The following is a 7,815-nucleotide window of genomic DNA, read 5'->3' on the forward strand; positions in this document are numbered from 1 at the left end:
TGGTGCCAGTGCAATCTCTGGACTCATTGCAGTGCATCCCCAGTGGTGCCAGTGCACTCTCTGGACTCACTGCACTGCATCCCCAAGGTGCCAGTGCAATTTCTGGACTCACTGCACTGCATCCCCATGGTGCCAGTGCACTCTCTGGACTCACTGCACTGCATCCCCAAGGTGCCAGAGCACTCTCTGGACTCACTGCACTGCATCCCCAATGGTGCCAGTGCACTTTCTGGACTCACTGCAGTGCATCCCCAGTGGAGAGCCGTCCACTGGTGATGCAGACACAGGAGTGGGAGCGGCTGCCGCGGCTGGAGCGGCTGTCGCGGCTGGAGCGGCTAACGGGGCTGGGGATGCTAACGCGGCTGGAGCGGCTGGAGCGGCTGGAGCAGTTGCCGCGGCTGGAGCGGCTGGAGCGGATGGAGCGGCTGGAGCGGCTGCCGCGGCTACCGCGGCAGAGCGGCTGCCGCATCTGGAGCGGCTGGAGCGGCTGCCGCGTCTGGAGCGGCTGGAGCGGCTGCCGCGGCTGGAGCGGCTGGAGGGGCTGCCGAGGCTGGAGCGGCTGCCGACGCTGGAGCGGCTGGTGCGGCTGGAGCAGAGCAGTGAGTCCAGAGAGTGCACTGGCACCTTGGCGATGCAGTGCAGTGACTCCAGAGAGTGCGCTGGCACCACTGGGGATGCAGTGCAGTGAGTCCAGACAGTTCGCTGGCACCTCTGGGGATGCAGGGCAGTGAGTAAAGAGAGTGCACTGGCACCACAGGGGACGCACTGCAGTGAGTCCAGAGAGTGCACTGGCACCACTGGGGATGCAGTGCAGTGAGTCCAGAGAGTGCACTGGCACCTCAGGGGATGCAGTGCAGTGAGCCCATAGAGTGCACTGGCACCACATGGGGATGCAGTGCAGTGAGTCCAGAGAGTGCCCTGGCACCACTGCGGATGCAGTGCAGTGAGTCCAGAGAGTGAACTGGCACCTTGGGTATGTAGTGCAGTGAGTCCAGAGAGTGCACTGGCACCACTGGGGATGCAGTGCAGTGAGTCCAGAGAGTGAACTGGCACCTTGGGTATGTAGTGCAGTGAGTCCAGAGAGTGCACTGGCACCATGGGGATGCAGGGCAGTGAGTCCAGAGAGTGCGCTGGCACCACTGGGATGCAGTGCAGTGAGTCCAGAGAGTGCACTGGCACCTTGGGTATGTAGTGCAGTGAGTCCAGAGAGTGCGCTGGCACCATGGGGATGCAGGGCAGTGAGTCCAGAGAGTGCGCTGGCACCACTGGGGATGCACTGCAGTGACTCCAGAGAGTGCACTGGCACCACTGGGGATGAGTGCAGTGAGTCCAGAGAGTGCACTGGCACTACTTGGGATGCAGTGCAGTGAGTCCACAGAGTGCACTGGCACCACTGGGGATGCACTGCAGTGAGTCCAGAGAGTGCACTGGCACCACTGGGGATGCAGTGCAGTGAGTCCAGAGAGTGCACTGACACCGCTGGGGATGCACTGCAATGACGCCAGAGAGTGCACTGGCACCACTGGGGATGCACTGCAGTGAGTCCAGAGAGTGCACTGGCACCTTGGGGATGCAGTGCAGTGACTCCAGAGGGTGCACTGGCACCACTGGGGACTGTTTTGCAAAGAAAAGCGTTTTATTGTTGCTATTCACAGCTTCCATTATTCACAGGTTTTTGAATGCTAACATTGCTCAGGAAAAGATCTGATATTTGTAGGGGTACCGTCATTCCTAGTTATTTGTTTTTACATTGTCCTTGCATTTATTACCATATAATTTCAAGTCTAAGTTTGTGGTTTATGTTATAATAAGGAAAAAAGCAGTAGTTGAGGTGATCAGTTTAAAGATTATAGATGGAGAGGAACTTGGCTTTAGATACTAAAAACAGGATGGCAGTTAGCCTTGCCTTAGAAAAATTAAAATGGTTGACTAAACTTTTTTTCCCAAAACGTTGTGTTGACCAGCCAATTTGTTTTTGGCGGTATTAAAGCTGTCTGCAATAAGTTTTTCTGTTTTGGATTGTAGCTAGTTCCTCTAGGTGCTCCCGCAGAATAGTATTTTTACTATACCTATATATACTTTATATATTTACTATACCTATATATACCTAATGCCTTTCTTAGAAACAAACAAAATCTCTTTTTAAATATAACTTTCTTGCAGTTGTTAATGATGGAATTGCTCCGCCACAAAGGATTCTTTTTCCACCGGAGACGATTTGTATGGATTGGCAAGAAACACAAAGTGTTGGAGTTGGCCTGTACAATCTTGGCAACACACGTTTTCTTAATGCTACTCTACAGTGTTTGACCTACACCCCCCCACTTGCCAATTACATGCTTTATCTTGAGCACAGCCAGTCATGTGAGTACTTTCTAACAGTATTTTAAATCTGTTGGATAGCTCTGAAGGTGAAAGAACAGCAGTGATTCTGTGAGACAAAGTTACTTGCCTGATTTTACCTGTGGAAGCTGGCTTTGAGCATTGTATTAGCAGTGGGCTCAGAATAGCATATGGAGTGCGTTTAATGCACCATGTGTGTTTTTTGTTTGTTTTTTTAAAAGGATCTTTTCTTGCTTCATGGGAATAATGAAGTGCATTGGACAGGAATGCATTTAATGAACATTTGGCATTTGGGCTATTTGGGCTTCCTGCTGCTAGAAAGGCAATAAAATTTAGGATGTTGGCATCATAGGTCTTTAGTCTTCACAGCCTAGGTTCCATAATGCACTACAATAAATGGTCTGTTCGTTGTTGAACCAATTAAAAAAAACAGAAGCAAACAAAAACAAAACCTAGAAAGCAATATGAGCTGTTATGAACATGACTAGATTTTTTTGTGGGACTGTATTAAAATCTAGACTGATTTTGTTCTAAATAAAATGTTGTACTATAAACTAAATGTTGTACTAAACGTGTATGCTTTTTAGGCTGGTATCTTTGTATCGATACCTAGAAATTTAACTGTTTTCTTCCTGTATATAGAAATTGTTTCAGTTAAGAATCCTGTTGAAAAAAGGAGGGCAGAAGTACTATTACATACATTACTTTAGTTTTTCCTTTCTCCCAAAGGACTCGTAGCTCTGTATCATGAAGCTCAACTGACAGCACTGTGCTGAAAATAACCCACATTCTCTTAATGCTGTATCATCAATGTCAAATATTCTTTCCTCATATATTTTGCAGCCTGTGGAGTTCACATTCCTGTCAGCCTTCACAAACGTGACTTTGCAGTAGTCTTTTAGATTTCTCATCACAAAATGCACTTGAACACAAGCTTAATGGATATTTTTATTCTATAAAGTTGTGTGAAATGAAATGTTACGAGACTGTTGGGACAAGGAGACTTATCTATAGTTTAAATGTTACTTATATGTTTGTTTGTAGTTATGTCTGTTTCGCTAGACTGGGATGCTTTCTTCTTTCACTCTTCAGGTCGTGAACAAGATTTTTGCATGATGTGCACGATGGAGACTCACATTAACCAGGCCCTGCGTTGCACTGTTGATGCCATCGAGCCTATGCGTGTTATCAATAACCTCAGTCGTAAGTGGCTTCAGATGTGTTTCTTTTTCAGTATCTTGTAATCTTCAAATAATTATTTGATGTGTATAAATGGTTTTAACACTGTAAAGAAGAGAGATTTTAGAAATACGAGAATTATTTCATTTTTAAATGAGGTAAATACTATCATCTTCTTATTTAGGAATAGGACAACATTTCCATTTTGGCAGTCAAGAAGACGCACACGAGTTCTTGCGCTATACTGTCGATGCTATGCAGGAAGCGTGCTTGAATGGAAGCACCAAGTCAGCATAAACAAATTCACTTTTATACGTTCTCTAGCACCTTGTAGTCCTTTATTTACTATCAAAACTGAAAGTCTACGTCATCCTTGGTTTTCATAAAACTCTTTGAAGAGTTAACTGTGTGCCTTAAATCTTCTGAGGTCTGATTATAATTTATTTCCAGATTGGACAGATCTTCTCAAGCTACCACCATCATTCATCAAATATTTGGAGGATTTCTAAGATCAAGAGGTACTTTAAAAAATATTCCTGTCCTTAGAACTGATCTGTGTCTTTTGTCGGTAGTAAAGCAGTCTGCAGTTTGTCTAAAGTAGTATCTATCGACAACTTGAATTTGGACAGTTAGTCTCCTCCACGTATTGTTAAGCATTTATATTTTGCTTCCACTGAAGTGCTTGAATTGCAAAGCAGTTTCGGATACGTATGAGGCATTTCTTGATATCACTTTGGATATAAAGGTAGGATGTTTTGTAAATATAATTCATGATGTTTAAGTACATGTATAACTTTCTAAATTAAACTTGTTTAACTTAAAAAACCAAACCACATACAATGTTAAAATATAAGAGCTTGGTGGTGGTTAGAAAGTGGATTGGACTTTGTCCTTCTGTGGAACCCCTGTAAATAGTCTCCGCATAAGGAGACAGCTCCACGTAAGGACACAGTTCAAGAGCTGTGCAAGACGCTGCTTAGTGAGCCAGCACAGGCTGCTAACATTAATTACCACAGAGCCAGCTCACATTCTCAACTCACAGGAACCTGCTGCTGCCTTCCACTCCAAATCATTCTCCATAGCTCCTTGCTTCAGCTCACCACTACTACAAAATGAAGCAACAACAACAACAACAACAACAACAAAGCTGCGTCTCCTTATTTCTAAATGAAGTTAAAAGATAACTTATGCTCTAAGTCATGCAATACATAAAACTAATATCTAGTATTAAGACATAATTAGTAATAATCTTACTCGCTACATTTGTAGCAATTCTCTCCATCCAGCTCTTCAGGTTTCACAAATAGTTCTAGAGCTCTGGTAACAGATGAAACCGCCTAGAGGAGCGAGAGAGAAGAGCGTAAAGTCACTGTAAATTCAAAATTCCAGAGATGCACTAGGAGTTTATAAGAGAATCTGACTAATACATACGTAAGCGATCTACTATGAGCACTGTGAAGAAGGAGGCAGGAAGAGCATGCTCAGCGTTTACCTTACCTGGAAGTCATTTTACTTTGAAACAAATCATTTTCCAGTAACGCAGACAGCATCTATAGTGTGCTTTGTCATCAATACTGGGAACAAATCCAGCAGTCTAACAATTAGATGTATATTGAGGTAGAACAACAAAGAAGTATGCAAAGAAGAAATGCTGTTCTGAATAATAGCCAAAATATTCATAGCCACTGTATTTGTTCTCCCCACATAGCTGAAAAAACAACACTTGAAACATATTTTTCAAAACATATTTTAATATCCAGCAGACTGTTCAGTCATCAAGCATTTAAAGACTGTTTTAAATAATCTCTAGATTAATCTAAAAGGAATCCCATAAACTGCAGCCGCTTACCTTTAATATACTCGCTGGATGCGATGGAGCTGTATTTCTTGCTTTCACCTGCACTGGAAGGCTTCCCTTCCTTGTGAGGTTGTTTACTGCCCTCACTTCTGCATTGCTCTCATAAAGAGCCATCTGGAGGATGGCATTCTTCCTTCTTCTCCCGGGTTTTCTTCTGGAAACGAGGACCTAAGTATTCCAAGAAGCCTTTCACTTTCCTGATGTTTCTCCTTTTTCTTCTTTTTGTTACGCTTGCGATTGGCATTGTCAAAGTGGAGCGCAGAGAAATACAAATCATAAAGTCTGAAAGAAACATGCAAGTTAAAAAGAGAAAAAAAGATGTGGCACTTGTTGCATATAGGAAACTTTATTTATTTTACCCCAGGGGATGATTTGCCGCATGTCAGCGATTTTGTGGTACTTTGTGCACATGTAACTTCCTTTAGATGCAGCAAACTTAAGCCCTCAGATTGAAGGACCATAGGTCCTGGTTGGTACACAGATCATTAACAATGGTTAGCTCTGGAATATATGCAAGTAAAAAAAAAAAATGTTTTAACCTAATCCAGAATGGTGTGCAGATGTGATTCAAACTACGTGGTCCAAAGCTAGTGCTCTGACACAATTCAGCAATATCTTTCCTGTCTTCACTGATCAACCTAATAATCCCCAGTCATGATCCCCAGCCAGATTATGCTATCTAAATAACTTAGAAACTATGAAAAACTGGCACCACTGGGGATGCCAGTCGTGCCAGTGCAATCTCTGGACTCACTGCAGTGCATCCCCAGTGGTGCCACTGCCCTCTCTGGACTCACTGCACTGCATCCGCAGTGGTGCCAGTGCACTCTGCAGACTCACTGCAGTACATCCCCGGTGGTTCCAGTGCACTCTCTGGACTCACTGCACTGCATCCCCAGTGGTGCCAGTGCACTCCCTGGACTCACTGCAGTGCATCCCCAGTGGTGCCAGTGCAGTCTCTGGACTCACTGCACTGCATCACCAGTGGTGCCAGTGCACTGCCTGCACTCACTGCACTGCATCCTCAGTGGTGCCAGTGCACTCTCTGGACTCACTGCACTGCATCTTCAGTGGTGCCAGTGCAGTCTCTGGAGTCACTGCAGTACATCCCCGGTGGTTCCAGTGCACTCTCTGGACTCACTGCACTGCATCCCCAGTGGTGCCAGTGCACTCTCTGGACTCACTGCACTGCATCCCCAGTGGTGCCAGTGCACTCTCTGGACTCACTGCACTGCATCCCCAGTGGTGCCAGTGCACTCTCTGGATTCACTGCAGTGCATCCGAAGTGGTGCCAGTGCACTCTCTGGAGTCACTGCAGTGCATCCCCAGTGGTGCCAGTGCACTCTCTGGACTCACTGCAGTGCATCACCAGTGTTGCCAGTGCACTCTCTGGACTCACTGCAGTGCATCCCCAGTGGTGCCAGTGCACTCTGTGGACTCACTGCACTGCATCCCCAGTGGTGCCAGTGCACTCTCTGGACTCACTGCACTGCATCCCCAGTGGTGCCAGTGCACTCTGTGGACTCACTGCACTGCATCCCAAGTAGTGCCAGTGCACTCTCTGGACTCACTGCACTGCATCCCCAGTGGTGCCAGTGCACTCTCTGGAGTCACTGCAGTGCATCCCCAATGGTGCCAGTGCACTCTCTGGACTCACTGCAGTGCATCCCCAGTGGTGCCAGCGCACTCTCTGGACTCACTGCCCTGCATCCCCATGGTGCCAGTGCACTCTCTGGACTCACTGCACTACATACCCAAGGTGCCAGTTCACTCTCTGGACTCACTGCACTGCATCCCCAGTGGTGCCAGCGCACTCTCTGGACTCACTGCACTGCATCCCCAGTGGTGCCAGTCCAGAGAGTGCACTGTCACCGCTGGGGATTCACTGCAGTGAGTGCAGAGAGGGCACTGGCACCACTGGGAATGCAGTGCAGTGACTCCAGAGGGTGCGCTGGCACCACTGGGGACTGTTTTGCAAAGAAAAGCGTTTTATTGTTGCTATTCACAGCTTCCATTATTCACAGGTTTTTGAATGCTAACATTGCTCAGGAAAAGATCTGATATTTGTAGGGGTACCGTCATTCCTAGTTATTTGTTTTTACATTGTCCTTGCATTTATTACCATATAATTTCAAGTCTAAGTTTGTGGTTTAAGTTATAATAAGGAAAAAAGCAGTAGTTGAGGTAATCAGGTTAAAGATTATAGATGAGAGGAACTTGGCGTTAGATACTAAAAACAGGATGGCAGTTAGCCTTGCCTTAGAAAAATTAAAATGGTTGACTAAACTTTTTTTCCCAAAACGTTGTGTTGACCAGCCAATTTGTTTTTGGCGGTATTAAAGCTGTCTGCAATAAGTTTTTCTGTTTTGGATTGTAGCTAGTTCCTCTAGGTGCTCCCGCAGAATAGTATTTTTACTATACCTATATATACTTTA

Source organism: Anser anser, assembly GCF_964211835.1.
Source record: "Anser anser genome assembly, contig: HAP1_SCAFFOLD_266, whole genome shotgun sequence".
Classification (NCBI taxonomy): domain Eukaryota; kingdom Metazoa; phylum Chordata; class Aves; order Anseriformes; family Anatidae; genus Anser; species Anser anser.